At 44.0% G+C, this 17,201-nt stretch overlaps 1 protein-coding gene across 4 annotated transcripts in view; it reads left to right on the top strand.

The window, feature by feature from the left end:
- The window catches only part of FBXL7 (F-box and leucine rich repeat protein 7), a 332,196-nt gene that overhangs the window by 54,250 nt on the left and 260,745 nt on the right, over window positions 1-17,201 (top strand). The gene's annotated exons all lie outside the window — the stretch shown is intronic.

The following is a 17,201-nucleotide window of genomic DNA, read 5'->3' as shown; positions in this document are numbered from 1 at the left end:
AGCAGTCTCTCGTTGGAGTCTGTTTTTGAAGTTTTTTTGTTGTAATATTGTGACTTCTAGTTCTGCAAATGAGTGACCAGAGAGATTGAAGTGTTCTCTGACTGGTTTTTGAATGTTATAATTCTTGACTTGTGATTTGTCCATTTATTCAATAGCAACACTGTCCGGTTTGGCCAATGTACGTGGCAGAGGGGCATTGCTGGCACATGATGGCATATGTCACCATTGGTAGATGTGCAGGTGAACGAGCCTCTGACAGTGTGGCTGATGTGATTAGGCCCTATGATGGTGTCCCCTGAATAGATATGTGGACACAGTTGGCAACAGGCTTTGTTGCAAGGATAGGTTCCTGGGTTCATGTTTTTGTTGTGTGGTTGCTGGTGAGTATTTGCTTCAGGTTGGGGGGCTGTCTGTAAGCAGGGACTGGCCTGTCTCCCAAGATCTGTGAGAGTGATGAGTCGTCCTTCAGGATAGGTTGTAGATCCTTGATGTGCTGGAGAGGTTTTTGTTGGGGGCTGACGGTGACAGCTAGTGGCGTTCTGTTACATTTTGTTGGGCCTGTCCTGTAGTAAGTGACTTCTGGTTACTCTTCTGGCTCTGTCAGTCTGTTTCTTCACTTCAGCAGGTGGGTATTGTAGTTGTAAGAACACTTTGTAGAGATCTTGTAGGAGTTTGTCCGAGGGGTTGGAGCAAATGCGGTTGTATCTTAGAGTTTGGCTGTAGACAATGGATCGTGTGGTGTGGTCTGGATGAAAGTTGGAGGCAAGTAGGTAAGTATAGCCGTCATTAGGTTTCTGGTATAGGATGGTGGTTATGTGACAATCGCTTATTAGCACTGTAGTGTCCAGGAAGTGGATGTCTTATGTGGACTGGTTGATGGGATGGAAATTGTTGAAATCATGGTGGAATTACTGAAGGGCTTCTTTTCCATGGGTCCAGATGATGAAGATGTCATCAATGTAGCACAAGTAGAGTAGGGGCATTAGGGGACGAGAACTGAGGAAACGTTGTTCTAAGTCAGCCATAAAAATGTTGGCATACTGTGGGGCCTTCCAGGTACCCAAAGCAGTGCTGCTGATTTGAAGGTATACATTGTCCCCAAATGTGAAATAGTTATGGGTGAGGACAAAGTCACAAAGTTCAGCCAACAGGTTTGCCATGACATTATCAGGGATACTGTTCCTGACGGCTTGTAGTCCATCTTTGTGTGGAATGTTGGTGTAGAGGGCTTCTACATCCATAGTGGCTAGGATGGTGTTTTCAGGAAGATCACGATGGATTGTAGTTTCCTCAGGAAGTCAGTGGTGTATCAAAGATAGCTAGGAGTGCTGGTAGCATAGGGCCTGAGAGTCTATGTAACCAGACAATCCTGCTGTCAAGATGCCAATGCCTGAGATGATGGAGCATCCAGGATTTCCAGGTTTATGGATCTTGGGTAGCAGATAGAATACCCCTGCTCGGGGTTCTAGGGGTGTGTCTGTGCAGATTTGTTCTTGTGCTTTTTCAGGGAGTTTCTTGAGCGGATGGTGTAGTTTCTTTTGGTAACTCTCAGTGGGATCAGAGGGTAATGGCTTGTAGAAAGTGTTGTTGGAGAGCTGCCGAGCAGCTTCTTGTTCATATTCTGACCTATTCATGATGATGACGGCACCTCCTTTGTCAGCCTTTTTGATTATGATGTTAGAGTTGTTTCTTGTGGCACCTTAGAGACTAACCAATTTATTTGAGCATGAGCTTTCGTGAGCTACAGCTGTAAGCTCATGCTCAAATAAATTGGTTAGTCTCTAAGGTGCCACAAGAAACTTTTCTTTTTGCGAATACAGACTAACACGGCTGTTACTCTGAGAGTTGTTTCTGAGGTTGTGGATGGCATTGTGTTCTGCACAGCTGAGGTTATGGGGCAAGTGATGCTGCTTTTCCACAATTTCAGCCCGTGCACGTCGGCGGAAGCACTCTATGTAGAAGTCCGGTCTGCTGTCTCAACCTTCAGGAGGAGTTCACCCAGAATCCTTCTTTTTGTAGTGTTGGTAGGAAGGTCTCTGTAGGTTAGTATGCTGTTCAGAGGTGTGTTGGAAATATTCCTTGAGTTGGAGACGTTGAAAATAGGATTCTAGGTCACCACAGAACTGTATCATGTTTGTGGAGGTGAAGGGGCAGAAGGAGAGGCCCCAAGGTAGGACAGATTCTTCTGCTGGGCTAAGAGTATAGCTGGATAGATTAACAGTATTGCTGGGTGGCCCCTTGTGGCATGTAGTAGTTTAGAAATTTTAGTGTCCTTTTTGTTTTGTAGAGAAGCAAAGTGTGTGTTGTAAATGACAAATGTTTTTTTCCCCCTCTCCTGCTGGTAATAGCTCTACTTAAGTGATCACTCTCATTATAGTGTGTATGGTAACACTCATTGTTTCATGTTCTCTGTGTATATAAAATCTTCCTACTGTATTTTCCACTGCATGCATCTGATGAAATAGGCTGTAGCCGACGAAAGCTTACGCTCAAATAAATTTGTTAGTCTCTAAGGTGCCACAAGTACTCCTGTTCTTTTTGCCTAATTAGGCTGTTGTTCGAGAATAACAATCCATTGAGAGAAACTTAACAGCCCTGGAAAAAATTGCTGGGGCCATTTGGGAATATGAATCTATGTTAAGTCTCTCAGTACACTAATGAGCTGTTGCTTTATATTGTGTCTTTGTATGGTGGTTTTTAACATCTGTTTTACACACAAATGGACAGTGAAAGACTTACTACTTGTAGTATCAAGTAAAATTAATTCTATATTGATACATATAAGCAGTTTTACATGAATATCCATGGATCTTTTAAGAAAGGTGTAAAGCAGGGGTCTCAAACTCCCGGCCCGCAGGCCATCTGTGGCCCGAGAACCTCCCCAATGTGGCCCACAAGGCTCCCTGAATTTTGGGGCCGGGTCTCTCCCTTATCCCCACCAGCCACCCCTGGATACTCCCCCTACCCTGGTGTGTCCCCCAGGCGATTTACAATGGCCCAGGTCCTGCCCACCAGCAGCAGCACAGCGGAGCTGAGTGGCTTCTGCCTGCTCGCTCCATGGGTCTGCCGGCCACTCCCTGCGGTTGCGGGGTGGGTCAGGGCTGTGCCTCCGCGTGCTGCCCCCACCACGAGTGCCCCTGCAGCCAATGGGAAGATCTGGGGATGGTGCCTGGGGGAAGCAGTGCACGGAGGCCCCCCGCCCCGCCTTGGAGCCCCAGGTAAGTGCCGCACCCCCGACTCCCTCCCAGAGGCTGCACCCCCGACCCCTTCCTGCCCCCAGTCTCCCTCCCAGAGCTTGCAACCCCATCTCCTCCTTCTGCACCACCACCATCTGCCCCAGCCCAGAGCCTGCACCCAGCACCCCAACTCCCTTTCAGAGCCTTAGGCAGGTGTGGGGCAGGTTCTGGGCAGCATGAGTGACATTATTGGCCCACTGGGAAGATTTGAGGACTGGCACTGGCCCTAAGGTAAACTGAGTTTGAGACCCCTGGTATAAAGCAAACCTGTTTAACTGATTACCCTTTTCTCTAGCTAGGCAATGAAAACCCTTTTTCTTAAGGTTTTTTTGGATTTTCATTGCCTAGCTAGAGAAAAGAACTGCAGCTGAATTTAATTTAATAGATTTATTAACTATCCTTAATAGCAACTAAAAGTATAGGTTTCAGAGTAGCAGCCGTGTTAGTCTGTATTCGCAAAAAGAAAAGGAGTACTTGTGGCACCTTAGAGACTAACCAATTTATTTGAGCAGAAGCTTTCGTGAGCTACAGCATCCAATGAAGTGAGCTGTAGCTCATGAAAGCTTCTGCTCAAATAAATTGGTTAGTCTCTAAGGTGCCACAAGTACTCCTTTTCTTCCTAAGAGTATAGGATATAATAAGGCAAAAGTATTAGACTATGATTTTGCTAAGAAACTAGAAAATTGTTCAGTCCATCCAGGTCTTAAGAATCAAATAACACAGCCACAATAGAAAATGACACTGATATTTAGCCACCGTTATTCTGGGAAGATGACTTTGTTTAGATATTTTTAAGTCCCTCATAATAGGGCCTTGTTTGTGCCAGTTGGTTATCAATTCTGGTGATGTACTAACACAACAGCAAAAACAATCCAAAGCTAGAGTACCAGACAACTCAGTCTATTACTTACACACCAATTCACCAAGGTCGTCTTGCTAATGAATCTATCTATAGTAGTTAACGATTTAACTTACTTTCTTATGAATTATATTAGCCCTAGGATCTGATTAACGTTCCTAAATCTCTCTAAAACATTAACTCCTGTATTTATGATAAACTGTATAGACTGAGTGCAATTCAAGAGGCTTGTCCACTTGGTCTCACTTTTTATCTGTACATAGCTAGAATTTGGAAGGCAGTATGAAACCATTAACTATGGTAGACCCATGTACAGTGCTTCAGTCTACAACAGTAACTTTGTTCAGTTTCAAAGCTACTTCATGACAATCTGCATTGGAATTTATTACGTGACAAGGAGACACCTACTCTGACTATCTTTAAAGCACATACACAAGCATGTACACTTTTTCAGAGCGTACCAGGTTCCAGGAAGAAATCAACTGATTGATTTGGGTCATTACCCAAGAGCATGTCTCTCTGTGTAATCACCAGATCTTTGCTCAGCTGTCAGCTTTCAGCTCAGTTACTGTTCCCAGTAGGAGCTGATACTGCAAACATAGGAGGAGTGAAGGACGGACATGACTATAGTCATGGGTGTGCTGGTGGACAACCCAAATGGCTGGAAAATAGGAGACCATTAAATGTGTCTGTCTGAGATAGGCTCTGCCACATGAGCTCAGTTATGAACTGTCAAAGTTGATGTTGACTATGATTGTGTAAGCGACTGGGCTTTTTGAAAATTACTGAATTGAGGCAGAAAGTGCCAAAACACGATCAGTGAAAAGGGAAAATGAGCACCAATCCACCATCTCTTGACTTCCACAATCTCATGTATAAATTTAACTGGCTGCAAGTATAGTGCCACAATGTTGTATAATACTTATAGTTTAATAAGGTTTAAGTAGGAGAACACAAATAATTGGGATTTCTGGCTTTGCTTTAATAAGAGGCCTATTTATTAGTACGAGGACTAGTGTGAGGGACTGGATCTTAGTCATAGTAAGGCTGGGTTTTTAGATGAAATAATCCAGACCTGAGAGTGTAACCCCAGGTTATGATTTCTGCTTTCTCATTCTGCGTAATGAACAAGTGACTTCACAAGCACAAAAAAAGGAATACTTGTGTGGCACCTTAGAGACTAACAAATTTATTTGAGCATAAACTTTCGTGAGCTACAGCTCACTTCATCGGATGCATGCCTTTGAGAGTGTGCGGCACAAGCTGTCAACGTAGTCTGTGTGGTATGTAGATTATAATGGATTTTTTTACCTTCAGTCCTTTTGGTATGATGTCCATCTGTTTGCATTTGGAAAGGAAGATGATGTCTGTCTGTATCTGTATGAGTTTTTTCATGAAGTTGACCTTATTTTGGTCACAGAAAGGGACTAAATAAGGATATTCATTCAAGTAATTTACATAAAGGATGGGTATAAACATTTGGTTTAGTTCCCTAAACTTCGGGTTCTTATTGCTACTGAAATAGTGTCGTCTAATTTGTGGCCTTCTAAGGTGGTCCACTAACTTTTTGTACATCTTGGTTTCTTTCGATTCTTTAAAGTGTAAGTATGCTATGATGCCTTCTGAACTGAAATCATTTAGGGTATGTCTTCACTACCCCCCAGATCGGCGGGCAGCGATCTAGCCAGTGGGGATTGATTTATCGCGTTTAGTCTAAATGCAATAAAACTACCCACGAGTGCTATCCCTTAGATTCCTGTACTCCAGCGCTGCGAGAGGCGCAGGCAGAGTCGACGGGGAGCAGCAGCAGTCGACTCAACACTGAAAACACCATGGTAAGTCAATCTAAGTACGTCGATTTCAGCTAGCTATATTATTCACACAGCTGAAGTTGCATAATTTAGATAGATTTTCTCCCTCTCCTCTCCCCCGCCAGTGTAGACCAGGGCTTAGTCTTTGGGTATGTCTACACTACGGAATTAGGTTGAATTTATGGAAATCGGTTTTGTAGAAAGCGTTTTTATACAGTAGATTGTGTGTGTCCCCACACAAATGCTCTAAATGCATGTAGTCAGTGGAGTGTGTCCACAGTACCGAGGCAACCGTCGACTTCCGGAGCATTGCACAGTGGGTAGCTATCCCACAGTTCCCGCAGTCTCTGCCGCTCATTTGAATTCTGGGTAGAAATCCCAATGCCTGAAGGGGCTAAAACACTGTCGCGGGTGGTTCTGAGTACATATAGTCAGGCCCCCCTTCCCTCTGTCCTTCCGTGAAAGCAAGGGCAGACAATCGTTTTGTGCCTTTTTTTTCTTGTTACCTGTGCAGATTCCATACCATGGCAAGCATGGAGCCCGCTCAGCTAACCATCACTGTATGTCTCCTGGGTGCTGGCAGATACGGTACTGCATTGCTACACAGCAGCAGTTGATTGCCTTTTGGCAGCAGACAGTGCAGTATGACTGGTAGCCGTGGTCGACGTAGTCCAGGGTGCTCTTTTAACTGACCTCAGTGAGGTCGGGGTGCCTGGGCAAACATGGGAGTGACTCAGCCAGGTCATTTCCCTTTTAAGTTTTGTCTCATGACGATTGAATCCTACCGACAGTGCACTGTCTTTTAATCAGCAGCCAGCAGAAGACGATGGCCAGTAGTCATACTGCACCATTTTCTGCTGAGCACCCAGGAGATGACGATGGCTAGTGGTCTTACTGCACAGTCTGCTGCCAGCAAGATGTATAAAGATAAATGAAGTGGCTCAAAACAAGAAATAGACCAGATTTGTTTTGTATTCATTTCCTCCTCCCTCCCTCCATGAAATCAATGGCCTGCTAAACCCAGTTTTGAGTTCTATCCTTGAGGGGGCCATTCCGTTTCTTGCAAAGCCACCCCCTTTGTTGATTTTAATTCCCTGTAAGCCAACCCTGTAAGCCATGTCGTCAGTCGCCCCTCCCTCCATCAGGGCAACGGCAGACAATCGTTCTGCGCGTTTTTTCTGTGCAGACGCCATACCACGGCAAGCATGGAGCCTGCTCAGATCACTTTGGCAATTAGGAGCACATTAAACACCACACGCATTATCCAGCAGTATGTACAGCACCAGAACCTGGCAAAGCGAAACTGGGCAAGTAGGTGACGTCAGCGCGGTGACAAAAGTGATGAGGACATGGACACAGACTTCTCTCAAAGCATGGGCCCTGGCAATGTGAGCATCATGGTGCTAATGGGGAAGGTTCATGCGGTGGAACGCCGATTCTGGGCTCGGGAAACCAGCACAGACTGGTGGGACCGCATAGTGTTGCAGGTCAGGGACGATTCCCAGTGGCTGCGAAACTTTCGCATGCGTAAGGGCACTTTCATGGAACTTTGACTTGCTTTCCCCTGCCCTGAAACGCATGAATACCAAGATGAGAGCAGCCCTCACAGTTGAGAAGCGAGTGGCAATAGCCCTGTAGAAGCTTGCAACGCCAGACAGCTACCGGTCAGTTGGGAATCAATTTGGAGTGGGCAAATCTGTTGTGGGGGCTGCTGTGATGCAAGTAGCCAACACAACCAAAGATCTGCTGATATCTAGGGTAGTGACCCTGGGTAATCTGCAAGTCCCAGGGAATCCCATTGCAGCAAAGCCATCCACTAACTGTGGTGGGGCCATAGACGGAACCCATATCCCTATCTTGGCCCCAGAGCACCAAGCCGACGAGTACATAAACCGCAAGGGGTACTTTTCAGTAGTGCTGCAAGCACTGGTGGATCACAAGGGACGTTCCACCAACATCAAGGTGGGATGGCCAGGAGAGGTACATGATGCTCACATCTTCAGGAACTCTGGTCTGTTTCAAAAGCTGCAGGAAGGGACTTTATTCCCAGACCAAAAGATAACTGTTGGGGATGTTGAAATGCCTATAGTTATCCTTGGGGACCCAGCCTACCCCTTAATGCCATGGCTCATGAAGCCATACGCAGGCAGCCTGGACAGTAGTCAGGAGCTGTTCAACTACAGGCTGAGCAAGTGCAGAATGATGGTAGAATGTGCATTTGAACGTTTAAAAGCGTGCTGGCGCAGTTTACTGACTCGGTTAGACGTCAGAGAAACCAATATTCCCACTGTTGTTACTGCTTGCTGTGTGCTCCACAATCTCTTACAGTAAAGGGGAATAAGTTTATGGCGGTGTGGGAGGTTGAGGCAAATCACCTGGCCACTGGTTACGCACAGCCAGACACCAGGGTGGTTAGAAGAGCACAGGAGGGCGTGGTGCGCATCAGAGAAGCTTTGAAAACCAGTTTCATGACTGGCCAGGCTACAGTGTGAAAGTTCTCTTTGTTTCTCCTTGATGAAACCCCCCACCCCTTGGTTCACTCTACTTCCCTATAAGCTAACCACCCTCCCCCACTCCCTTCGATCACCGCTTGCAGAGGCAATAGTCATTGTTGCTTCATATTCATGCATTCTTTATTAATTTATCATACAAATAGGGGGATGACTACCAAGGTAGCCCAGGAGGGGTGGAGGAGGAGAGAAGCACTGGGAGGGATGGTGGAGGAGGGAAGGACAAGGCCACACAGCACTTTAAAAGTTTAAAACTTATTGAATGCCAGCCTTCTGTGTTTTTGGGCAATCCTCTGTGGTGGAGTGGCTAGTTGGCCGGAGGCCCCCACACCGTGTTCTTGGGCGTCTGGGTGAGGAGGCTATGGAACTTGGGGAGGAGGGCGGTTGGTTACACAGGGGCTGTAGCGGCGGTCTGTGCTCCTGCTGCCTTTCCTGCAGCTCAACCATACACTGGAGCATACTGGTTTGGTCCTCCAGCAGCCTCAGCATTGAGTCCTGCCTCCTCTCATCACACTGCTGCCACCTTTCAGCTTCAGCCCTCTCTTCAGCCTGCCACCGTTCCTCCCGGACATTTTGTGCTTTCCTGCACTCTGACATTGTCTGCCTCTGCGCATTTGTCTGTGCTCTGTCAGTGTGGGAGGACAGCATGAGGTCAGAGAACATTTCATCGAGTACATTTTTTTCGCCTTCCGAGCTTTGCTAGCCTCTGGGAAGGAGAAGATCCTGTGATTCTTGAAACACATGCAGCTGGTGGAGGAAAAAAGAGGGACAGTGGTATTTAAAAAGACACATTTTATAGAACAATGGGTACCCTTTCACAGTAAACCTTGCTGTTAACATTACATACATAGCACATGTGCTTTTGTTACAAGGTCGCATTTTGCCTCCCCCCAGCGCATGGCTAGCCCCTCCCCCTTCCCCGTGGCTAACAGCAGGGAACATTTCTGTTCAGCCACAGGCAAACAGCCCAGCAAGAACGGGCACCTCTGAATGTCCCTTTAAGAAAAGCACCCTATTTCAACCAGGTGACCATGAATGATATCACTCTCTTGAGGATAACGGAGAGATAAAGAACGGATGTTGTTTGAACGCCAGCAAACATACACTGCAATGCTTTGTTGTTCAATGATTCCTGAATACATGCTACTGGCCTGGAGTGGTGGAGTGTCCTACCATGGTGGATAAAATAAGTTTGCCCTCCCCAAAGCCTTTGCAAAAGGTTTCTGGGAGTACATCCAGGAGAGCCGCAAATGCCAGGGCAAATTAATCATTAAACATGCTTGCTTTTAAACCATGTATAGTATTTTAAAAGGTACACTCACTGGAGGTTTCTTCTCTACCTGGCGGGTCTGGGAGGCAGCCTTGGGTGGATTCGGGGGGTACTGGTTCCAGGTCCAGGGTGAGAAACCGTTCCTGGCTGTTGGGAAAACTGGTTTCTCCGCTTGCTTGCTGTAAGCTATCTACATCCTCATCTTCCTCATCCCCAAAACCTGCTTCCGTGTTGCCGCCTCCTCCATTGGAGGAGTCAGACAACATGGCTGGGGTCATGGTGGCTGAACCCCCTAAAATGGTGAGCAGCTCATCATAGAAGCAGCATGTTTTGGGCTCTGACCCGGAGAGGCCGTTCGCCTCTCTGGTTTTCTGGTAGGCTTGCCTCAGTTCCTTTAAGTTTCACGCGGCACTGCTTCGGGTTCCTGTTATGGCCTCTGTCCTTCATGCCCTGGGAGATTTTGACAAATGTTTTTTGGCATTTCGAAAACTGGAACGTAGTTCTGATAGCACAGATTCTTCTTCCCATACAGCGATCAGATCCCGTACCTCCCGTTCGGTCCATGCTGGAGCTCTATTGCGATTCTGGGACTCCATCATGGTCACCTCATTTGATGAGCTCTGCCTGGTCACCTGCAGCTTGCCACGCTGGCCAAACAGGAAATTGAAATTCAAAAGTTCGCGGGACTTTTCCTGTCTACCTGGCCAGTGCATCTGAGTTGAAAGTGCTGTCCAGAGCGGTCACAATGGAGCACTCTGGGATAGCTCACGGAGGCCAATACTGTCTAATTGTGTCCACAGTACCCCAAATTAGACCCGGCAAGGCTGATTTCAGCGCTAATCCCCTTGTCGGGGGTGGAGTAAGGAAATAGATTTTAAGAGCCCTTTAAGTCCAAAAAAAAAGGGGGGGGGGGAGCTTCGCTGTGTGGACGGGTGCAGGGTTAAATCAATTTAACTCTGCTAAATTCGACCTCAACTCCTAGTGTAGACCAGGGCTAAGTTGTTTAGGTACAATGAGTATACTCCTTTAGGGTCTAACTAAAGCATTTGTTTGGATCTGTTGTGAATTGTGCCAATACCACAAACAAATAGAATCTTCTGTGTAGCCAAATTTGGGAAGAATTTATGGCAATCAATAAATATTATGAGGATGTGGGTTCAATCAATAAACATTGAAAGCGGGATAAAAAAATTAAAGCTTCCTTATTTATAAAGGATACAGAAGGGACATGTGCATGTTACAAAGGAACAAATGAAAGCTCTCTTGAAATATTACTTAAACTGAACTTCTGTTGATTTTTTTTATATGGTAGAATTGTAGGATGAATATGTAAATATTACTCTTTAATTCAGGTATGTTCAAGATAGGTCAGATAGTTCAAGAAAAGGATTATAGGGCACCTCCTTTATTAAGTAGAATTCTACTAAGCAATAGTTAGGGAATGTAACCCAGCCAAATCTGCATTCATGCCAAGGAGATTATGTACTCCAAAGTGGTTTTTGTTTTTTGCTATTAGAAAAAGATAGTCAATGGTGTGTTGTCCAGCACCAGTTTTACTGTACTTATTCATTTATTCAAAGTACATCTTCTATAGAAATAGAAGCCAGATATTCCTTCAAGCCCAGCTACTACAGTGGGTTGTCAGTTACTGTAAAGAAACTTATAAAAATAACAACACTTCTAAAAGTAAAGCACCCATGTAGGGCAGCGCTCTGTGCAAGAAGATATCCGAGGGGTTTTAAAGATTGAGACTGATCAGTGTAATGTGTATCATTAGAAATTACAGGTAGAAAAGACATTTGTATCTGATCTATATACATGCTTTAAAAAACATATTTTGAAGTGTTAAGAGGAAAAATTAAGCTGCATTTGGGGAAAGATCAATGAATGTATGTTGATCTAGGAGAAAGGGAAAGAGTGGTATTTACAGGTAAGCATCATCGTTCATATCTATTAGGTATATTGGATGAGAAAAATTCAAATTTATAGTAAAGATATAGATAACAGTTCCTCGTTTGCAGTGTTATAAATCACATATTTTCCAGTGAGTCTAGATCCTATGATCTGGACTCTAATTACCAGTAGAGCTTGGCAATTTTTTTTGATGTTTTTTCAGTGGAAAGTGCATTTTTTGGGGGGGTTAGGGGGTGTCTGAAACTGTTTGCCTAAAGTTCAATCCCCTTTTTGCCCACCTGCGTGGGAGGGGGAGGAGTGCTCCTGTGGAGGCTGCTGTTTCCCTTCACTTCTACCTGTGGTGCACATAACATACACCTGTCTCCATATTTTCCTGCACAACTTTGTAAAATAGGTTCTAATTTGTCCCATAGTAATCATAAAGCCTATTCTTATTGGCTTGAAAACATCAAACCGCTGATCACTTGTCATTCCAAAATGAGCCAGATATCCAGTCGTCTTCCTGTTTAACCCAACTCCTTTTTTTTGTTTAAAGTATCCTGTATTTTTGTTAAAATGTAGTACAAAGGTAGACCTTCAATATTTTCCCCTGGTGGATGATAATAGCACACCTTTCTCCAACCAAGAAGTGTGGAATTAGTGGTCTCCTGTTACTGGATAGATTTCCTCAACTTGCCATGCTCTTGTGCAGATTGCAGTCATGGTGTGCTTCCCCCTGTAAACCTGTGTAAGGGTCTGTAACAATCTGGTAGTGGGATATTTATGCTGAAATATCCAAAGGTTCCTCTTAATGCAATGCGTATTTTTAATTGAGAGAGGGATAGGGCATCATGTAAGAATCTGCTTTTGCCTGCTGTCTGTTTCATTGAAATTCTCTGTGGTTATAGACTCCTCCCAATGCTGCTTTTGAAATAATTTATTCCGGACTGTAGGACTTTTACTGTCTTTTTTGTTTGGTTTGGTTTCTGGTTTTTAAATTAATAGATACAATTTATGATTGTTGGCATGTGGTGGCTGCTGCTGCTCATTACGAGTCCAGGCTTATAAGCAGGGCCAGTTTTCTCGGAGGCAGAGTGAGACAGCTGCCTAAGGCACCAAAATATTAAGAGCAGCAAAATGTTTATTGGCTGTTTATTTGGGAGGGACAGAATTTTTCTTATTTGCTTAGAGAAGCAAAAACTCAAGCCAGCACTGCCTACAAGACACTGAATGGCAAAATTATTGGGGTGAGTGGAGAAGGGCAAATTTTTTCAGATTAATCGTGTATTTGCTGAAAACTGCAATTTCAGTTGCTGCAAAATGATTTGTAAATTAATGTCCTCATTCACTGAGCAGTTTGGACCAAAACATTTTTGATGGGGCTCTAAATTCAAAAGGAGACTCTGCTGCCATTCGCGAAGTGGAAGAGGCAGTGGTGGTTCCCTTCTACCCCAAATCCCAGGATTCTGGAACTCACTTGGGATGAGGGAGACCTGGGTTCAAATACCTGCTCTGGAGCAAGGACTTGAACCAGGTCTGCTACAGCCCTGGTGAGTTCTGTTAGCACTAGACTATTGGCTGTTCTGGAGTTGGGGCACCATCTTTTCTGTTGAAACTGTGTGCTGCTGTGGGAAATTATAAAATATTAACAGAACAATAATATGGCAAAATTGGTGTCTGGCTACAATCATTCTGTATAATTATTTTTTTTTTCTTTTTTTTTTACCTGTTAAAATATTTGTTAAATTCCAATAGTGCAAGTAATTTACTGTTGTCAATGTTAAAAGTGCATTTAAAGTGGGTAGTATAGACTGGGATTTCAAGAACATTACGGAAACGTACTATCCTAAGTAAAAAGAAAAGGAGGACTTGTGGCACCTTAGAGACTAACACATTTATTTGAGCATAAGCTTTCATGAGCTACAGCTCACTTCATTGTGAGCTGTAGCTCATGAAAGCTTATGCTCAAATAAATGTGTTAGTCTCTAAGGTGCCACAAGTCCTCCTTTTCTTTTTGCGGATACAGACTAACACGGCTGCTACTCTGAAATCTATCCTAAGTAATACATCGCTATTACCTGCTCAGTTGTTCTGCTCCAGTGGCGTGCCTGTAGGGGGACAGAAGTCTTACTACTATTGACAACTAATGGAAAAACTCAGTTCTTTTGCTCCCACTACAAGACCTTGTGCTCCAACAATGCAAATGTCTATGTTGCACACATGCAGCTGGTAAGTGTGTCTTGTCCATGGTTTGTGTTACTGATTTCCTTTCCCTGTGAAAGAATTCACCACATTGGAAGAAATAGTTCCAAGGATTATTGTACTGTTAATCACAGCTTGCCATGCTAGCCTCTTAATCAGTTTAGTCTTACAGTTTCTATGTTGCAGCAGAATGTGACAATGTTCTATGGAAATGCTGCTCTCCTTTTAGAGGTGAGTTTTGTCCTTGCTAGTGAAATATCCCAAACCTTACAGTCTCTTTCTGAAGCTTGTGTTTAAAAATAAAATATAACCCTCACCCCCAAAACAAAACTTGGCAACCCTATACCTTCTGTACTCTGTGCACAACTTGATTTCTCCCACCACAAATCCTGACACCTAAGCTGGGAGGCCTATTAACTTGGGAGGGTCTTGTAAAGGACTGTGGGTTTCATACACTTCCATTCTTTCCTTGTCCCTGCATCCAAGCAGTTGAAGCGCTGTGCTAGCCAAGTTACTTTTGGTTAATATTCTTTTAAGTTTAAAGGCAACCACACTTGTTGGTGAGAATATGGGCTCTGATGAAAACTTTTGGTTACCTCCCCCCAACTAGCTCAAGTGTTTCTTTTTAATTCTGCCTAGCCCCTTAATATGCCCCCACTCCATAGCTCATCTCACATATCAGGGAATGTATCAACTTGAGCAATTTTATGGAGGAGACTGCTTCTCTGGGACTGACCTAAGGCATAAGTGGCAGAACCTGGTTTGAGAAGGCCCTTAGGTTTGCATATTCAACAGTCATTTCCCATTAAAAAAACGTTAAATTCTCATTTTGCTGTGGTACGTTTAAAAGAGCAGACCTCCTTACAGCCAAATGTTATGAAAACCAGGCATACTTTAATGCAGAACCCTAAGGAATGCTTGATTGAAATAACAGATCAGAAAAGTCTCTTGCTAACATTCCTATGATTATAGGTTTACTCAAGTGACAAAAACATGGTGTCAGCTAGTTTTCTGCATATAATGTAACTTTATTAAAAAAAACCCCACCATAACTTTAAACAGCTTTGCTTAACATTCTTCTGCTGAAGGTAATTGTAATATACTTGGGCTATAGAACACTTCTTAAATGTAACTGTATTGTACAGCCTTCATTTCCTTAGAACTATCAAATGCATTGCTGATTGGTCGATCTTTGTTACTTACAGTTGTGGCTGTAGAAAAGTCATAACTTGTTCCTTGGCAATACTTAACAAGTGTGAGTACCAGTCTGTGCTTGCAGGAAAAGTCTTTGCTATAATGTAGATATCGTCTCGGGAAGGGTATGCTCGTCTAAACTGAATCAGGCCCCATAGTGCTAACTCAGTGGAGATTCAGTTCTGCTTTTCTTTGTGTGTCAACCTTGCTATTAAATTTGGTTTGTTCTTTTAAGTAACCGCCCTATTCCACACTGTCCATTTAAAAACCCTCCCCTTTTATCTTCCTTCACTCTCTAATCTTATCTCCTCTTATAAGCCTAGATGTTTCCTATTACATTTCTTTCTCCTACTTTTGGGTCCTCGGACAAAAAACAAGGTAAGAACACTAGGATTGACACCCATCTGGTTTTTGGCTTCTGTGTCTGGGTGCCATTTAGGGTTGCCAAGTGCCCAGTCTTCAACTGGAAAGTCTGGTCAAAAAGGGGACCTTGCAACCCTAAATGGCACCTGAACCAAAACCGCGGTTACCATGGGGTGGGGAGAGGGACAGGATCGTTAACCTGCACCAGCCCCTGCTCAGCTGGGGCCGTCTCCTACCTGCAGGCAGACTCCTGGGGACGATCCAGCAAGCGACGGGGATGAGGGGGTCAGGGCTGGGGGAAGAGGCGGAATGGGGGTGGGGCCTCGTGGGTGTCATTACCAGGAGTTATAAAGGTGTCAACCCGAAACAGCACTCAATCTTTTATGTTCTAGCTCTCGAGTTTTGTCCTATGTTAATTTTTCCTCCCCACCCTAGCTTCTTTCTTTGTTTTTACTTTATATCAGAATACAGCATAACTGTGCAGATGGACCCAAGAGTGTTGGTGTAGTGCAGTGACTTTCAACTTTTTTTTTCCCATATGAGGACCCCTAAAAATTTCAAATGAAGGTGTGGACCCCTTTGGAAGTCTTAGACATAGTTTTCAGACCTCCAGGGGTCCATGGACCACAGGTTGAAAACCATTGGTGTAATGGAATGTGGCAAGAGATATGAACAAAGCTGATGCAAAGTAGCATTGCATTGTCCTGGCTTGTAGTAAAAAACAGGAGAAAGCAACAATAAATGGTGCTTAGTTCCAGAATGCTGTGTCACTTCAAGCAATGTGTTAAGGTGAAAGGAAACAGAAACTGATTTATTTTCCTGTTTAGGTGATATGATCCATTGACTTGAGTTTTTTGAATTACTGTGAGCCATGTGAAAAAGAAATACAGTAACTATTTTGAGGAGTTTGTCTGCCAACATAACCCTTTTATTTGTAGGTGTTTGGGAAATTGTTTTCTGTTGGTTTACAGTCCATTGATTGCTGTAATCATAAGGCTGCCAGGTACAATAGTTGCCATCAAAATGTCAGTCTTTGGCAACAGTTTTCTCAGAGTGCTATCGGAGATACCACAGCTTCACCCTCTGGTGTACAGACCATTGGTTAACAGATGATATTGCTGTTTGGTAAATGTTAAGCCAGTAACAATAAACTGTCACCTACACTCTTTACCTTGTATGTTGTTCAACACTAAAGAAATATTTAACAGCTGTGGTTTTAGTGGACATGGAGGGTGAACATATAAATCTTCGGAACAGATCAAGCCTGGGATGCTGGCAAAGTGCCTTAATCCTGCTCTGGAGGGACCATGCCTCTGGCTGAAGATCGTTCAGTGTCCATGTGAATTGATTGTTGAGGCTGCCAACAATGTTTCCAAAGTTAAGTCGTCTGTCTGTCTAGGTGTTTATATGGCTTCACATAACCATAGTATCTACACACCTCACAATTAATGCATTTTATTCTCTCCGACCCCTGTAAGATAGGTAAGACTCTGACAAACAAGGAACAGACAATGTTTGCCATAGGCATCACTTACACTACATTAATATGTATTAAGCACACAGTATGGATATTATATGTATGAATGTTGAGCAGTTATGCCAGCTAAATTGTATTGTTTTCCCCACAATTCTGTTCGCTCTTGTTCACTGCTATATCCCACAATATCTTGGAACAGGACAACTCAGCATTTGGCCTAAGTGGATAGTAAACAGATCAAAGGCAAAATACATTAATATTCTGCAAAGATAGCTTCACAGAACAGGACCTGGAAGGCTAGTATGCAGAACCACACGTTAAAGTGCTGGTACAAACTGGGGGGTTGGATCTTATGTGATGTATGAAATGATTTCTAACTTGTAAGG

This window comes from Lepidochelys kempii, chromosome 2 (assembly GCF_965140265.1).
Source record: "Lepidochelys kempii isolate rLepKem1 chromosome 2, rLepKem1.hap2, whole genome shotgun sequence".
Classification (NCBI taxonomy): Eukaryota; Metazoa; Chordata; order Testudines; family Cheloniidae; genus Lepidochelys; species Lepidochelys kempii.
The sequence above is the reverse complement of the archived record's forward strand: the minus strand, read 5'-3'. Positions and strand labels throughout refer to the sequence as shown.